The 19,726-nt window shown below is 31.2% G+C and overlaps 1 protein-coding gene across 4 annotated transcripts in view; it reads left to right on the forward strand.

Moving 5' to 3' along the window:
- The window catches only part of LOC114326188 (telomerase-binding protein EST1A-like), a 412,813-nt gene extending 393,992 nt beyond the window's left edge, over positions 1-18,821 (forward strand). For all 4 annotated transcript variants that reach the window (XM_028274455.2, XM_050648854.1, XM_050648853.1 and 1 more), the window contains one exon: positions 1,383-18,821. The gene's annotated coding sequence lies outside the window, so the exon portion shown is untranslated. The remainder of the gene's footprint in view (positions 1-1,382) is intronic.
- The last annotated feature ends 905 nt before the right edge of the window (positions 18,822-19,726 follow it).

The raw sequence follows: 19,726 nt of genomic DNA on the forward strand, positions 1-19,726 counted from the left end.
CAGAGGCGTACGACGGGGGAACGTGAATGGTTGACGCTTCCCAAATTCTACGCCACTGGCGGAATTTCTATTTAAGTGCAATTTTTTGATTCTCCAGTACTTTCTCTGTAAATAACATACTCTTCATTCGTAACGATAAAGCCATTAATTTTCGAGATATTTGAAGCTATAAACGAATGAGCATAATACATTAATCAAAATAAGTGTGCCTTTTCATTTTTAACTTCAAATATTTCGAAAACTAATGACTTTATCGTTATTAATGAAGAGTATATTATTTGCATAGAAAGTATTGGAGTATCTAAAAATTATGCTAAAATAGCAGTTTCATTAGTGGCGTAGAATTTGGGATCAACCATTCACTTTCCCCTGTCGTACGCCTCTGGTATTAACCAGAAACGATTATTTAACATAATTTAGTAGGGGTGTATAGTACCTACACTTTCTGCCAAGTATCATAAGGATATGTCAAATAGTTTTATAGTACCGGGCACACATAGTTCTTAAAGTTTTAAATAAAGAATGAATTATTAAAAAAAAGAATACTTTAAAATAATTTGACATATCCGTGTCATACTTTTCAGAAAAAACAGGCACTATACACCCTACTAAATTATGGTAAATAACCGTTTCTGGCTACTACCAGAGGCGTACGACAGGGGATAGTGAATGGTTGACTCTTTCCAAATTCTACACCACTGATGAAACTGCTATTTTAGCATAATTTTTAGATTCTCCAATACTTTCGATGCAGATAATATACTCTTCATTCGTAACGATAAAGTCATTAGTTTTTGAGATATTTGAAGTTAAAAATGAAAAGGCACACTTATTTTGATTAATGTATTATGCTCCTTCGGTTTTAGCTTCAAATATCTCGAAAACTAATGGCTTTATCGTTACGAATTAAGAGTATGTTATTTACAGAGAAAGTACTGGAGAATCAAAAAATTGCACTAAAATAGAAATTCCGCCAGTGGCGTAGAATTTGGGAAGGGTCAGCCATTCATGAGCCCCCGTCGTGCGCCTCTGGTAGTAGCCAGAAACGTTTGTTTAACATAATTTAGTAGGACGTACAGTACCAGCACCACTTACCAAATTTCGTGTTGTTGTCCCATGCCTGTCAAGAAATATTCAAAAATAAATAAAATAAAAGTTTAACTTTGACACCCTGTGTTTCGGTTATTATCAACTTTTGTACTAAGGTAAGTTAGCTTAAATCGACCCAATTTAACCTCAGGAATCTAAGGTTAAGCTATGGCCCATTCTTTACCAAACACCCTGTATATAAGTTTTTATGCATTTGATTATAGTTACACTTTTAAAACTTCGTAACGAAACATCTTGCAAAAGACATAACTTACTTTTTCTGTCTCTTTCAGGTGAAGTCGCGTTGTGTTAAGAACAAATTTGAGTATCACAAAAAATATTATAAAAGGGAACGAAAAAATCACATCACATATTCAGTTTTTTTTTTCGGGTTGTGTCGCTGCATTCCTCCTTTACTCGGTTTACTTGATTTTTTATTTTATGTAGTTTACAGGGCGATTCAAAAATGCGGAAAAGATAGCCTCACAGATTGTTGAATAAATATTATATACAAATTATATACATATTTAAATGATTATTATGTAAATTATGAAGTGTAATAAAGTATTATGTTACTTTGTGGTACTATGTATTTTTATGATATATCAAATAGCGACAACTATACATTTTGAGTCTACTTATTAATTCTAAGACCATTGATAAGGAAAGGCTTCAAAACGAGCTGCTTTGAATTAACAGCTACACTCTATGTTTGCTGTGTCAATATTTATGAGTATGAGATGTACATATTTCGTGCTATCTTCATATGGTACTACAGTCATATGGTACTACTCATGGTACTACTACTACCAGTAGTACTACAGTCCTAGTTGAGTCTTTACCTTCCCTAGTTTAGTTGAATATCTTATAATTATGAATATAATACATCTCATATTTATGAAAATGAGATGCATTTCTTGCTATCTTCATATGCTACAGTAATGTGGGAACTCATTATCACCAGTGATACTACAGTCCCAGTCCCCAGTTGAGTTTCTACCTTTCCTAGTTTAGTCCTAGTCGTTTCGTTCTAGCCTAGTTGTACTAGTCGTTTCTGTTCAAACATTTGAACTTATTTACTTGGTTAACTAATTTATCCTCACCAATCAATGTTTTAAATCTCGTGTTGATGTTTGCATGATAAATATCATATACTAAAACTGATAATACAGGGTAAAATAGAGTGCAAACGCGGACCCGGAAGAAGAAGACACTCATGGCTTCAAAACTTACGCCAATGGTTTGGACTAATATCGATCGAGTTATTCAGAAACTCCGCTAACAAAATTAAAATTGCTATGATGATAGTCAACGTCCGCAACGGACAAGGCACATGAAGAAGAAGAAGAAGTTGATGTTTGCTAACAAAATTTTCTGTTAAGATCTCCTGAGATGTACTATAACAATAACTTCCGTAAAATTTTAGGCACAGGTCTCCTATCGATATTTCTATGTTTTAAGAATTTATACCAGGCTTATACCAAGGTGCTACCATATTCAGTAAAAACATGTATCATTTTTCTTATAATATTTACCCTATATGTGCAGTCTTTTTACTTTTTTACATAATCAAAAAGTTCCTTATCCTGGAGGCCCGCTTTTCTGAATACTTTCACATTTCTGGCTTCGCCCACCCATGATATTCTAAGCATTCGACGAAGACACCACATTTCAAAAACTGAAAGTTTGTTAATGGATCTGGCCTTTACGTCCATTCTTCCATTCCGTACAAAAGAATAAGCCAAACGTTACACTTTGACACCTTGTACAGTCGGAAAAATGAAAGAATACCCATGAACGGTCACATCAATCACCTATTTTGTATTTGCTGTCTTTTTCTATAACAAACGTTTGTTATTTATAGAAAAAGACAGCAAATACAAAATAAGTGATTGATGTGATCGTTTATGGGTATTCTTTCATTTTTTCGACTATATCTCAGGTTGAAATCCAACTTGAGATACAAGGTCAATCAGAAATTTACTTCTTCTTCTTCGTGCGACTAGGATTATTCCTGTTTGTCTGCCTCTTATCCTGTTTCAGTTGTTGTTGACTGTACATTGTCTTCCACCTTTTCGGCGGCCTTCCAACGGGTCTTCTGCTATACGGCTGGCTTGTTGTTTTTACAGATGTTCGCTAATCTATCTGGCTCCATTCGGTTTACATGTTCGTTCCAGTTTTCTTTCTTGTTTTTATCCACCTGTTAATATTTTGAATTTTGCATCGTTCTCGTATACTTCTGTTGCTTTGTCTGTCTCTTGATATGCCCGTTATTGATCTTAATACTTTCATTTCGATATTGTTGATTTGTTGTTTCGTCTTTCTTGTATAGTCTGTATAGTTTCGTCGACCTTGTCTCCGCTGCATATGTTAGGTCTTACTGTTGTCTTGTATACTTTTATTTTGCTTTCCGTGGTCAGATATTTGTGTCTCCATATGGTTTCTCGGAGGCAACCACTTACTCTTGCCGCTTTTGTTGCTTGTGTTGTGGTATCTATTCTTATATTCCTGTCACTAGTGATCTCTACTCCTAGGTAATTGAATTTCATTACTTGTTCTACAATTTTGCCGTCTATTTCTAACTTGCATCTACGCGGCTCTTTACTTATCACTATACATTTAGTTTTATTCTACTGGTGATATTCTCATATAAAGTTTATTTGCTGTGATATTGAAAGTGTGGAGCTGCCTTTGTAGGTCATCCTCGTTATCAGCAATTAGTACTGCATCATCGGAATAGCATAGTATCGTAATTTTATGCGCTCCCATGTGGTATCCATGTCATTTTCTTACTTCGTGAATTATTTGATTCATCACCATATTGAATAACAATGGGCTGAGCGAGTCTCCTTGGCGGATTCCTCCTTTTAGTTATATGCGTTATGTTTCTCCTGTTGACATTATAACTCTGGTCTTGTTGTTCTTGTTAATTTCATTAATAGCCTTATTATTTGGTGGTCTATTTGTTCAGTTTGTAATAAATTTAAGATATCATTTCGCCTCATCCTGTCAAAAGCACTTTTTAAATCTACAAAGCACATGTATGCTGGTTTTCCATATTCAATAGACTTTTCTACTATTTGTCTGATAATAAAAATTGCATCTCTTGTGCTGCGGTTCTTCCGGAAACCTTATTGTTCATCTGCCATGTTCGCTTTTTCCTCGATTTTATCTTTTATGACTGCCGTCAACAATTTTAATGTGCTGTTCATCAGACTAATGCCTCTATAATTTTCAGGATTTTTCGAGTCTCCCTTTTTGAGTATCGGTAGCAGGAGACTTTACTTCCATTCCGCTGGTACTACTCCGATATTTATTATATCGAAATTTACGTAGTCTCAAAAAAGCATTTCCGGCTTGTTCCACTCTGCTCTTTGTTTAAGTCTCTGGATCCCAACTATAGTTAAGCTTAGCAGACCACCCAAGTCTATAATCATTGTTTTTGTCTTCTTGTAGTATTCTCAAAAAAGTTTTAAAAGTGGTTCATTTCATTAGCCGGTAATTATTGCATATTTTCGCACGTGTGTTTTGAGTAGCGCGATAAATGTAGAGCGAAGCCAATCTTTTGGAATCTGGTCCATATCGTAGATATCGTTAAAGAGCTTTACAATAATGTCTAGACTTTCTTCATGAAGTGACTTGATTGCTTCTGAATACACAAAATATCATCTGCTCCTGGGGGTTTTGGTTAATTTTTAATGGTTTGATAGTGTGTACAACCTCAGAATTCAAATTACTCAAGCCGTCTTACCATGGTCTTCCAATTGTGGCGGCTTTTGTGTTCTGTTATTATTGAACATATTGAGAGTTTTATTAGACCAGGGCATATTTTTGGATGTGCGAGGTGGCATTCGGATTTTTGCAGATAAAGTTAAGTGACTTTCAACTTCAACAATAATAATTGACTTATGCTCCTTCTCAAATATGCCCGGAACATTAATAAAAAAATTTTAATATTTAAAAATTTCGAATAACATCGATTTTTTCTACTTTATTGCTCATAACTTTAAAACGATTCATTTTGGAACAAAGTCGTAGGGAAATAAAACAAAGATAATTGAATTTTGTATGATAAACGACTGGTTAAAAATGTCTTGAATTATTACCCTTTCTGAAAAATAGCAATAAATACAAAATAAGGGGGCAAAATAAGCCTGTTTTTATTCAATGTTTTTCAACCACTTTAGAAAAATCTTACGCCAAATTTCATTAAAATCTACCTGATAGATAGATTTTGTAGAATAATTTGGCAATCTAAATTTTTTTTATAAATTTCAAATTTTTTAAAAACTTTCTGAAGAAAAAGTAGACCATGTAGAAGTTTGCTAATTTTTTACAAATTAAGAGGTTCTCTACCTATCTAATACACTTTACAGAATTAAAATCTGATTATTTAAGCGGCCTCAGCACTGTTTTAAAGTTTTAAAACAATAATTTTGGCATTTTCTCGAGAATAGGCGTCTCTGGAGATCTTTCCCGAAACAGGTCGATTTTTATTTTTAAATTATTCTAATTTTTGGTATATATATCGTCATACATCTGGGCGTGATGGCATAATCGATGATTTTTTAAATGAGAATAGGTGCCGTGTGATAGCTCATTCGAAAGGTTATTCAATTTTGTATTCACTAATATAAACATTAACATAATTATTTATACAGGGTTTGAATAAAAAAAAAATTGAATTAAATTAATTCCAATATTTAGATTACGTCATCACACCCAGATGGATGACGTCACTAGTATGATATTTATGCCAAAAAATTATAATTTAAAAATAAAAATCGATCTGTTTCGGGATTTATCTCCAGAGTCGCCCATTCTCAAGAAAATTAATTTATTCCAAATCGAAACGTCCTCACTGTATTTTTTCATTTAGCCAAAACATTGTTTATAACTTTATAACTAACAGTGCTGAGGCCGCTTAAATAATCCGATTTTAATTCTGTAAAGTGTATTAGATAGGTAGAGAACCTCTTTATATGTAAAAAAATTGACAAACTTCTAAATGATCTACTTTTTGTTCAGAAAGTTTTTTACAAATTTGAACTTTTTAAAAAAAATTTAGATTGCAAAATTATTATGCAAAATCTATTAGGTCGATTTTAATGAAATTTGGTGGACGGTTTAAGTATGTTATAAGAACTTTCTAAGCGAATTATGAAGGTTCTCAACCAAAGTGGTTGAAAAACATTGAATAAAAACTATTTTGTCTCCCTTATTTTCTATTTATTGCTAATTTGCAGAAAGGGTAATAATTTAAGACATTTTAAATCAGTCGTATATTATACAAAATTCAATTATCTTTATTTTCTTTCCCTATGACTTTGTTCCAAAATGCAATAAAAGTAGAAAAGGAGCATAAGTTAATTATAATTATTGAAGTTGTCACCTAACTTTATCTGCAAAAATCCGAATGCCACCTCTCACATCTACCTCAGAACAGATCCTCCCTGGTCTATATTGAGAGTATAGGTTTTCAGCCTCGGTGAAACTCAGCCTTCTTGGTCATACTTGATCTTACACTGCCTGCGTTGTTTCATCATATATTTTGGGGTTACTCCTAAATGTACCAACATGTCGCTTATCTGGGTACATTTAGGAGAAAATGGTGGACATACAACTCATACAAGATAAAAAAAAAGGTTAGGCTTCTAGAGTTGTAAATATATATTGATAGCTTTCTGAAAACAAATTTTTTGTCACAATAAAGTTCTTGAATAATTGAGATATGCTATGAATTCAGATTTGACAATATTTACAAAAATGTACAAATTACATATTTGAATGCACTACAATAATTTGAATACTTACACTGCAAATAGTTGTCGCTATTCGATATGAACTGGTAATTTTTGTATTTCCCTGTACATTATCTTATGTGCCATTCTCCTTTATAGGTAATTCTATGAATTTTATACAAAAAAATTGTGAAAACTCTAATTGTAGAGAATAATTTTAAATGTTTTAGTGTCGGGAATCGGGGACAACTTTTTACAAATTTGGGATATAAAACTCAAAACTTTAAACTTTTTTTAATGCCATTCTATTAAAATTATAATTTTAGGGCTGGGAAGAATATTGTTATTTATTGTCAAGCATTTAATGCCATAAGATTGTTGCGAAATTTGGTTTGATGCAAAAATAATACTAATGAACAAGACGTTTTGGAGCTTCTACTAGTGTAGGCTTCAGGTCTTTATGCGTTTTGGAGCTTCGAGAAAAACATAAATTTCAATACCTATATACTAAGAAACTTTGGCTTCAAATGTTTGTGTTTATGTTTGGTTCTATTAAAGTATATCGTTTTTAGGTATGAATCACACTACTTTTTTATCTGTACGTCAACTTTTTTCTTTCTGTATAATATTGTGTCTTTTGCATAGTTTCTTGAGATAATCGCTTCATTTTTGTCAGCTTTCCAACTTCTACGTGATTTTATTCTTTATTGTTGTTCAATCGTTTCGCCGAATTGCCATTCTTATTTGTTTTATGAATTATAACTATAACGTAAAACCAAAAATAAAGAAAATATGGATTACTCCTGTGCACTTCCAGTTAAGCGTGTCAGTGGCGTAGTCAGGGCCGCGTTTAGGTCAATTGACGCCCTAGGCAATTCTCTAGTAGCCGCCCTTCAAACATGTACCATTTTTGCCAAAAAAAAAAAATGCAGAAATTTTTATTTAAATAAGAATACACTACAAATGGATTTAAACTACGATGTTTATATACCTATGACAGAAAAAATTGTCATTCCACTTCGATCACATCAGAGACTTCTTTTCAAAAAAAGACTTTTCAAAAAAAAATTTTTTCTTGACAAAATCGATAACTTGTTAACACGTTCTTGCGTCATACTTGATGGGAAATTTTAATTCTTGACATTTTAGAAAATGACCTTTCAGCGGACACGTTGGCAACGGCAACTGGGATGCACAAATAAATGTACAAAGCAATGTCAAAATTAGGGAAAATATCTTTCAATAACTCTTCTTTAAATAGTAAGATAAGTATGTCAATTGGTGATTTTATTGTGGTAACCAAATGACTCTTTAACTGAATGCATTCGTGTATGAATGATGTATCTTGGTCGTCTTTATTTTGTATCAGATTTTCAGCTTCTTTAATAATTTCTTCATTGCTTAATTTCGGCAAATATGTTAGTAACACGAAAACGTTGATAGATAAGTCGATAAGATTCCAGACGTCTATTCAGGTCTCTTATCAGAGTGTCGATTATAATATAGAATGTGTGGATTTTTATCTCATCACTAGCTGAAAAGTTTGGTTCATCATCGGCCTCCTCGTCAAATTGAATTTTTCTTTTTCTCTTTCTTATTTCTTTATATTTTTTATTTGGGCACAATTTTTTTGGTTTCCTTGCGGAAAGTAATTTAAAAGAGCTTCATACTCTTTAATGACAGAACCCAGATCCATAATTCTTATATAAAAATATTTTTTTTACAGTATTTTTGCCGCCCTCTCGTAGTGTGCCGCCCTAGGCAACTGCCTATATTGCCTAATGGATAAAGTGGCCCTGGGCGTAGTAAATGTGATCACGAAATAAATAAACTAAATTACAATTTGATATCGGTTTTATTATTGGTGCAGGTTGATTATTTTTTGGTTTCGTGGTTGGTTTATTGTTTCTTATGTTGATTTTGTGTGCAATAATTCTATTATGTAAATACTAATGCTTCTGTGCAAGATGCGACAAAAATATTGAAAAAAAAAGGTGACGAAATAACAAACATAAAATAAATACTGTTTTATATTCATTTTGGTTTGTCTTATGTTGAATTCAATTTGAAAAGAATTGTTATTGGAGAGTTGTTGAGATACTACAATCCTAATTCATATTTAGTAAAATGTTGAGTGGGTTGCACATGTGAGTACATGTTAAATGAAATAAAAAAGAAGACGTAGTCACAATTATTTATTGTTTAAATCGGACGACCTGTTTCGATGTCTACAATATGCACATCATCATCAGGTCCGGGTAACAGTAAACTAAATGCTACAAATTACAAAACCAGTATTTATTTCATTCATATTTAATATTTTCTTATTTAAATATGTCTTCTTTCTGCTAGTGATACCGTATGTCCCCTATGTGTCATCAGTGCCGAGTTTTCTTAAATCTGTAACTAGTTTTCCAGTCCCTCGATAGTTCTTTCATTTCTCTCATGGTTTTTCCTCCCTGACTGTCTATTTAGAATATTTGTTCTATCCACGTTTTGACAGGTCCCCCCATCGTTTTGTTCTTTGTTCTTTTTTGTTTCGTGTACCCTTTTGGCAGGTCTACTGTCATCCATTCTGCAAATGTAGCTACACCAACTTAGCTGGTTGCTCTCTGTTGTATGTTTAATATGCATATTGAAAATGAAATCACAAAAACAAGGTATCTTTCTCAATATTCATTTTGCTTCGTTTTTCATTTTGATTGGACAACAAGGTCGCTGTTGTTTTTTGTTGGAGATATAAGTTTTAGTCATATTAGTCATATCTTTACAAACAAAACATTATGTTTTTACAGTCCTGATGTTTTTAGGAGATGGATTAGTTTTTCATGTGACACTTTGTCAAATGCCTTCTCGAAATCGATAAAAGATGCCTACACATGTGTATTAGAACTTGCAAACTAAGTGCTTCCCTCGTTCCCAGTGCTCTGAATCCAAATTAAACTTCACTTAGGTGTTCTTCAATTTGATGTATATGTACAAGTGAATGATGTACATTGATGTACATGTGATGAATTTGATGTATATGTACAAGTGAATGATAGTAAAGAATACTCTAAGTACATGGTTCATCAAACTGATTAATCTATAGTCCGTCCGCTATAACTTTTCCCATGCGGTACGATTCATTTTCAATCAAATTAAGTCAAAACAGAAAGTGAAACGTACGCCGATGTGTGTAGTATATAGTATACAGTATACAAAATGTATATACACATCGACGTTCGTTTCAATTTATGTTTTGACTTAATTTGATTGAAAATGAATCATACCGCATGTGAAAAGTTATAGCGGACGGACTATACAGGGTGTCCAGAAACTCTACCGACAAACGAAGACAGGAGATTCTTCAGATAATTTTAAGTTAATTGAACCCAATTCACTTAGTCCGAAAATGCTTCCTAAGGGAGCTAGAGCTCTTTGAAGATGGCGTCTTGTAATTAGTTTTTCTTAAATACCTCCAGAACGCTTCCATTTAGAAAATCAAAAGTTGGTACGCGTATTTATCTTCAAGATATAAATCTAATCCATCCATTAAAAATTTTTAGTACCGATCATAGGCGTCCGTTTTGGGTAGGGCAACGGTTATTTTATCACATAACTTTTTTATCTTTAACTTTTATGCATTTCTGACACTGGATTATTAAATTATGGAGTATTCTAGTACTAAAAGGTACTCTTGTTTTAAATCTATAGGACACACCGTTTTCTAGAAAAATCGATTTTAAAAATTTTTCGCTCTTTGAATTAAAAAAATTTTTTTCAAAAAAAAACTGTTTAGAAAGACCAAAACTGGTACATTTATTTATATTCCAGAGATAAATCGATTTCATTAATTGCGAATTTCTAGTACTGGTCATAGGCGTCCATTTTGGGTAGGTCAACAGTTATTTTATAGCATAACTTTCTTATCTTGAATTTTTGAGCATTTTTGACACTAGATTATTAAATTATGAGGTGTTTGAGTACTAAAAGTTACTCTTACTTTATGTTGGTAAAATACTTCGTTTTTTGTTGAAAAGTTCTTTTCATTTTTTTTTTTCAAATTCCAAAAATGAAAAATTTCAAATCGATTTTTCTGGAAAACGGTGTGTCCTACCGACTTAAAGCAAGAGTACCTTTTAGTACTAGAATACCTCACAATTTAATAATACGGTGTCAAAAATGCAAAAAAGTTAAGAACAAAAAAGTTATGCGTTAAAATACCCGTTGCTCTACCCAAAACGGACGCCCATCTACTAGAATTTTGCGATAGATGAAATCGATTCATCTCTGAAAACTAAATATGCATACCAATTTTCGTTTTTCTAAATCTAAGCGTCTTGGAGGTATTTAAGAAAAACTAATTTCATGACGCCTTCAAAGAGCTCTAGCTCCCTTAAGAAGCATTTTCGGACTAGATGAATTGGGTTAAATTGTCTTAAAATTATCTGAGGAATCTCCTGTCTTCGTTTGTCGGTAAAGTTTCTGGACACCCTGTATATTCTTCACATCTTCTAACGTGGGTTTTTTTTAGGAAGTAGAATAAATATTGATAGTAGCCAGTCTTCTGATAAGTGACCAGTCTCATATGTATATGCCGTTGAATAGTTTAGTAAGAGCTTTGATTGGGTGTGGGTGTGCCTCTAATAGCCTTAAAATTTCACCAAAATTTCACTGCATTAGGTCCTGGTGATTTCCCTTCTTTTATTCGCTTAATGGCCATAGTTACTTCTTCGTCTGTTATTTCTGGGCTGTCGGGATGGTTTATTTCAGGCGGTCTTCTAGCCCAATAAAATAAAATAAAATCAAAATGTAATTTCGTACAGGTTGGAATACGTTTTTATCAAAGTTTAGGTCCAAACAAAATATATTTTCAAGAAAGTATATGATTCATATGAGGGGATCATTGTTTAAATAATTAGAAATGGGTAATTGTTGCACACAATTTACTTTTTTAACTGCTGCGGTAATTCATGGTTTTATTAAGGTTTTGACAATTTTTTTCTGCAAAGCTGAAGAAACAATCTTTTATATAAGACTTACTAAATTAAATTTGACCAATAATTTATTTAAACAATTTATATCAAAATTAAAAAACAAATTTCCAAAAAAATATTATTTGCATTATAAATAAGCACTATAAAACATTTTGTTTTGCAGAAAACCTTGCGCTATATTACAAGTATAAACCGAAAAAAAAAAAATTTATTGCTAAATATTAAGTAGTTTATGAGATATTTAATTTGTTTATATACAATTACCATTTTTTCAATTGCAAAAACGCAGTTGTTGCCGATAGATTATACAAGTTTTTAAGGTCTCATTTTTTTTGCTTTTATGTATATTTTTGACAAATGTATTGACAAATCAAAATTTCAATTAAACACTAAAACAATTTGTTTAAAACTTGTTTTTTTAATAACATCGCCGGGATTAAAAAAATTTTAAATTATTTTTCGATATTCGTGTTCCTGGTAGTTTTTGACACACTTACAATAGAAAAAATTTTTCTAGATCCATTTTGTGCCGAGATAGCTTTTCCAAGTTTAAAAATTCATAATTGGTTTATTTATCAATATTAACATTTTGAAGTGCGTGAGTACATCTATCAACCCTACTACTCAACAATGTCATTTATATATAAAATATAGAGTTAAAATATTAGAATATTTTTCATTAAATGAAACTTTTTGCATGAAAAGTGGTGCAGTGGTACTTTGCAATATATCCGTTAATAATGGGCATATTTCAATGTTTTTTTTTTTAGTTTAGGGTAGCAGATAAAAATAATATCATCTAAGTGACACTTTTTACAATTAATATTCGTCAATTTGTTATAAACAATTTTTTTCGAAGTTTATTTTCTCTAGATATGATAAATAAAAATTGACACAAAAGATTAAAAAAAAATTAACAAAATAATACTGAATTAGCATTAAAAATTTGCTATATAGTTTTTTCCGTGTACAGTATTAAAGTATAATATACCTATGTATTTTATATTTAATTTCATAATCTTTGTAACGGGTAGTACACTAAACATTGTGTATATATTTGTTAATTTTTATTCACTACATATATTTATATAGAGGTTGTCTTCAAGTTTTTTTTATATATTTTCGTTTGTATTTACATTAACTTTTTTTTGCCAATGATTTCTACAAAGAAAAAAGTTTTTATGTTTATTTAACAAAATTTTACTGTTTTGTTAAATTTTTTAAATAAAAATTTATTTTAATACTGTTTGGTGGTTATCTTTGGTGCCAACTTATATTTATCACAAATTATAGAAAAAAAAATTTTGAAAAAAATATTGTTTATAACAAATTCATGAATATTTATTGCAAAAATGTGGTCATCTTTTCATGTGGTTATCTTTGGTGCCAACTTTGATTTATCACAAATTATAGAAAAAAAAATTTGAAACAAATATTGTTTATAACAAATTCATGAATATTTATTGCAAAAATGGTCATGCATATGTTATTATCTTTATATGCTACCCCAAATTAAAAAACAATATTGAAATTGGCTCATTATTAAATTAACGGATATATTTCAAACTACTCCTCCGTCAATTTTCAGGCAAAAAGTTTTAATTATTTAAGGTGCTATGAAAATCATTATTTTTCAAAATATTCTACAATTTTTATGGCATTATTAAGTAGTAGGATTAATAGATGTACTCACGAATTTTTAAATGTTAGTATTGATAATTAAACAAATTATGAATTTTTAAACTTGGAAAAGCTATCTCGGCAAAAAATGGTTCTAGAAAAATATTTTCCTTTTGTGAATGTGTCAAAAATTACTAGGAACACGAATATCAAAATAATTTCAAAAGTTTTAATCCCGGTAATGTTATTAGAAAAACAAATTACACCAATTTAACGTCGTTTTGGAGGAGTGTTTAATTGAAATTTCGATTTGTCAATACATTTATAGAAAATATACATAAAAGCAAAAAAATGAGACCTTAAAAACTTGTATACTCTATCGACAACAACCGCGTTTTTGCAATTGAAAAAATGCTAATTTGTTATAAACAAATTAAATATCTCATAAACTACCTACTCAATATTTATTAACCAATTTTTTTTTTCAGTTTATACTGGTACCACAGAGCAACTTTTTCTGCAAAACAAAATGTTTTATAGTGCTTATTTGTAATGCAATTAATATTTTTTTGAAAATTTGTCTTTCAATTTGTATTTACAATTATTTAAATAAATTATGGGTCAAATTTAATTTAGTAAGTCTTATATAAAAGATTGTTTCTTCAGCTTTGCACAAAAAAAATGTAAAAACCTTAATAAAAACGTGAATTACCGCAGCAGTTAAAAAAGTAAATTTTGAGATAAAATTACCCATTTTTAACTATTTAAACAATGATCCCCTCGTATGAATATCTTTCTTTCTTGAAAATATCTTTTGTTTTGACTTAAACTTTGATAAAAAAATTATTCCAACCTGTACAGAATTACATTTTGATTTGCATGTATTGTAATTGTATTTGATCGGTTTATTCGTGCTATATCTTCGAATAACTCTTGCATGTATTATTTCCCCATATTCTTAATTTATCTTCAATTGTAGTCAATATCTGGCCTTCGATGTCTACAACTATGCCTGTATTGTATTGTATTCTGGTGTTCTGCACCTGTTTAATCTTTTTGTGCATGTGGAAATCGTCATGTATTCCAATTTCCGTATATTCTTATTTTTGACATTTGTACCTTTTAATTTTCTTCGCTCTTCCATCATCTGCAATGTTTTATCGGTCGTTCATTCTTGCTTCTTTTCTTTTTTGTTCTTTACCATTCATCTATTATTTTTTCTTTTGTAACATTTTTAAATGCAGCTGTTTCTGACGAATCGTTGTATTCATAAGCACGGAGGTCATATTTGCAATCGAATTCAATATCTGATTCATCCAAACCATTTTCAGCAGTTTCAATGTCAAATCATCATAAAATGGCTAGTGGAATATGCAAATTTTATAGGTTTTTTGGACAACCTGTAAATTGATAGAAAAAACTCGACATCATTAATATAAATTCATATTAAAAGACAATAAAGCGGTATTTTAGCCTAAAACGTGCTATTAACAAATAAAATGATCGTTATTAACAAACTTCCGTATAACTGCACAATTTTAAATGGACGTATGATTGATAGCGAATCGATTCGCAAAAAACTGAACGTTATACTCATTTTAGAGTATTTTATGTTGTTGCTAATATTACTTCCGTTACTAATAATCATAAGTTATGTAATAACCGTTAGCCGAAAATATATCGATTAAGTGTCTGTGTCCTTCGCCTTAGATTTTTTTTATTTGGTGTAGAGGTGGAAGGATCCGGAATCGTTACTTCAGTGGGAACCGAATGAATCACAAAAACTTTTGCTCTTTTTACTTTTCCAACTTCTTCTTCACCTTTATAAGCAATTCTGTTTGTTCATTGGCGGATTGATACCTCTATGGAAGGTTGTCACTCCATCTTTTGCGCGGTCGGCTGATACTTCTTCTACCGATTGGTGATTTATCTCTTGCTATTTTGATGCATTTGTCTGATGCATTTGTCATTACTGGTCTTAGACTGGCTTTATAAATTCCTGTCATCTCAGTGTTAATATGTCGGTTTCGCCATATAGTGTTATTAAGGCATCCTGTCAGTCTATTTGATTTTTGTACTTAATTTCTCATTTCTTTGTCCATGCCTCCATAGCTGGACAATGTAAGCCCATTACTCGTTCAATACTGATGCCATCAATTTCAATTTTACATCTGATTGGTTCTTTACTGATTACTATAGTTTTAGTTTTCTGAGATGAAATTTTCATATTAAATTCTTTTGCTCTTATGTTAAATTTGTGGACTAATCTTCGCAGACTATTTTCATCTTTAGCTATCAATATTGCGTTGTCTGCGTAACACAGTATTTTAACTTCTTTGTTTCCCATTCTGTATTTTCTTCCTTTGTTTGTGCTTTTGATGATTTCATCCATGATTAAATTTAAGAGCATATTGCTCAATGAGTCTTACTGTCTTATTTCGCTGCCTGTATCTATGAGTTTTGTTTTTGTTTTTTATTTTCATACAATGCGAAATGGCAAGTAGTTATATCGAAATAAAGATTCAGTACCAAGGAATCGAATCATTAAAAAGAACTATCTTTAATTCACCTCTAGGTCGAAATAGTTTTCTTACGGTACGACATTCATAAATTCTTTTTAATGGTGTTCCAATTTTTAATAAACTGTCAAAATTTTATTGCAATTCTTTGGTACCAAATCCTGGGAATTTCAGTTCACGTCGTAATAATCAGGAAAATTAAAAATTTAAATATTTAGAAGACTATAAGTATTTTTTGTGTGTCTTATTCAACCAGAAAATAGCAAAATTCCTCTTTGTAAAAGGTATACATATTTAAAAATCCCTAAAAAGGGCTACATCGCAACAGAATGTTTTCGGAAGATTCCATCATTAGTGTTTATCACCTAAAATAAGTTAATGCAAACGTGAAGTTAAATTTTGACTAATGTTAAAATTTTTTACGAGATTCTTATTTACAGGTCACATTACATGTTTATGAATATTGAAATACACTTGCTATCATAAAAAGCGGATCACTCGATGAATTACTCAAGTTAGATGTCTCGAATTTTCTAAACCTATTGTCCGATTTGAGTGATTTTTTTAGTATGTTATAGCTTTATTCTTTAACAATATCGCTATAATAATATTGTTGCTAGACAGGTAAATTGTCATTGTATACCGGGTGTAACAATCATACTGTGTTTATTCCTCAAAGTTCGGAACACCCTGTGGAATGTTTTAGCATAGATAAAATATTGAAATTAAAACTCGATTGTAGCCTTAGGCTTTCTTAACATTTTTTTTATTTATTTGTTTATGTTGGATAATAAAAAAGTTAGGCACTTTAACAACTAACCATGTTCTTCATCAATACAGGGTGTTTCTAAATGAGTGCGACCAACTTTAAGGGGTAATTCTGCATGAAAAAATAATGACCGTTTGCTTTATAAACATATGGCAGCAAATTCTTCGTTTTCGAGATACGGGATGTTGAATTTTTTCTTACAAACTGACGATTTATTTATTGCCCTAAAACCGGTTGAGATATGCAAATGAAATTTGGTATGTGTTAAGAGGTAGTTATGGCGCATTTTGTGACATACAATTAAGAATTTTATATTCACCATTGGCGTGCTTACGGGATGTATCTAAAATGTTTATAACCGTATGCACGCCAATGGTGAATATAGAATTATTAATTGTATGTCAAAAAATGTACAATAACTGCCTCTTAAAACCTATCAAATTTCATGTGAATATCTCTACGGGTTTTAGAGCAATAAATAAATTGTCAGTTTGTAAGAAAAACTTCAACATCCCGTATCTCGCAAACGAAGCATTTGCTGACATGTTTATAAAGCAAACTGTCATTATTTTTTCATGCAGAATTATCCCTTAAAGTATGTCGCACTTATTTAGAAACACCCTGTATTGATGAAGAACATGGCTAGTTATTAACGTGCCTAACTTTTTTATTATCCAACATAAACAAATAAATCAAATAAGACAATGTTAAGAAAGCCTTAGGCTACAATTGAGTTTTAATTTCAATATATTATCTATGCTAAAACATTCCACAGGGTGTTCCGAACTTTGAGGAATAAACACAGTATGATTGTTACACCCGGTATACAATGACAATTTACCTGTCTAGCAACAATATTATTATAGCGATATTGCTAAAGAATAAGGCTATAACATACTAAAAAAATCACTCAAATCGGACAACAGGTTTAGAAAATTCGAGACATCTAACTTGAATAATTCATCGAGTGACCCGCTTTTTATGATTGCTAGTGTATTTATGATTATTTATACGTTTAGTAGATATACATGATATAGCCTTTGCAAACATTATTCACGACGAAACAGATGTTAGAGATGCCCTCTGGCTCAAAAATCTTTTAATTCTAGTCCGCAATGCCGGAATGTTAGAGGGTGGATCGGTCTGCCTCCTTCAGCATTTCCCATATGCACGCATCAGGTGGCGTTAGGTCTGGTGAGTGGGTATCTTACAAAATGATCGCGCAGTATTCGAGGAGACTCCTTGACCATGTGTCAGGTTGTTGCCCGGTCCTGCTGGAACCATTGTTGATTTTAAGCTTGGACCATTTTTGCGAACTTTTCCGTATGACCGAAAATAGTACTCCACGATAAAAAATTTTGTTGCAAAACTAAGAACTATCCTGACGCACGTAATCTATTTATAACTGTAAAACAACTTAAGGGTTCTTACCCATATATCTCGGTGGTTTAAAACATGTCATGTGACCGGCAAGTATAACCATCTTGTAATTTTTTTAACCTTAGTCAAAATTATTTAACTTCACGTTTGCTTTAACTTAAATGGTTATACTTAATTTAGGTGATAAACACTGATGATGGAATCTTACTTCCGAAAACATTCTGTTGTGATATTGCCCCTATTTTTCATACGCATATCTCTTCAAAAATCTTATAAAGCACTCGCTAAAGCTCCTTGTTAAATTATGAATTAAACAATAGTACAAAACCTTAATTATACTAAAGCTTTATTTATCTGTGAAAAAGTTGTAGATCATGAGTTATATATCCCAATATTACGAAAAATTTCCCCCTTGTGTTTTAATTTTTATTTTGTTATAGGTCTACTTTTTAAATTCATTTTTCTTTCTTTATTACAAATCGGATTTTTCATATAACACTTAGAGTGTAGTTCATAATGTACTTATCTAATTTTTTTAAATAAGATTAATTGTTGTGCCATCATTAATTGTTAATTTTTCTTGGCAAAAACACTTTTTACTGTATAGTTTTAAATCTATTCGACTATTAGATTATTTAAGATTTATATACAATTTTATTCATGTTGCAATCCTTTGCTCAGGAACTTAGATAGAGTAATTGAAATAAAATGTTTCAATAATTGCTTTGTGCTTTTTAATTATTCCCGTACTACCCTTTCTTCAAAGAAAAGAAGATTACACAATTTTTGGACCAATTGGAAAGAGGTACAACTTCTCTAATAAACCAGAAAGTTGCAAAAAAGTAAAAAAGTAATTGGTAAGTACCTACATATACTTTAAAACCTTTAAAATGAGCTGTGTTAAAAAATTTTTTGGTACATTTATTTATTTCTTCTTCTTTACGTGCCATCGCCGCGACGAAGATTGGCAACCATCATTGCCATTTTAACTTTTGACACTACAGCCCGAAAGAGTTCAGTTGAGCTGCATCCAAACCATTCTCGAGTTTTCCCAACCATGACATTTTTGGTCTACCTATGCTGCGCCTTCCTTTAATCTTTTTCTGTATTATTAATTTAAGGAGTTCATATTCCAATCTATTGAGACATCGTTTATTAAGAGTCCATGTCTCCACACCATACGAAAGAACAATATATAACACTTTAGTACTCGTTTCCTAAGATTTAGGCTGAGGTCTCTACTACATAATATTTGTTTAATATTATTGAATGTATTTCTAGCCTTTTCTATTCTATCTCTGTCACCACGTGTTATATGACCTTAGTATTGCAGTTTTATTATTTTGGTGGAATCCAGTATTTCCCTGCTGTTCTCTATTCTTCTTAGTAGGTACTTCTTCATTGGTTATTCTGTCTGTCCAGGAGATTCACAGCATTCTTCGACATGTCCACATTTCAAATGATTCCAATCTATTGAGACATCGTTTATTAAGAGTCCATGTCTCCACACCATACGAAAGAACAATATATAACACTTTAGTACTCGTTTCCTAAGATTTAGGCTGATGTCTCTACTACATAATATTTGTTTAATATTATTGAATGTATTTCTAGCCTTTTCTATTCTAA

Source organism: Diabrotica virgifera, chromosome 4 (assembly GCF_917563875.1).
Source record: "Diabrotica virgifera virgifera chromosome 4, PGI_DIABVI_V3a".
NCBI lineage: Eukaryota > Metazoa > Arthropoda > Insecta > Coleoptera > Chrysomelidae > Diabrotica > Diabrotica virgifera.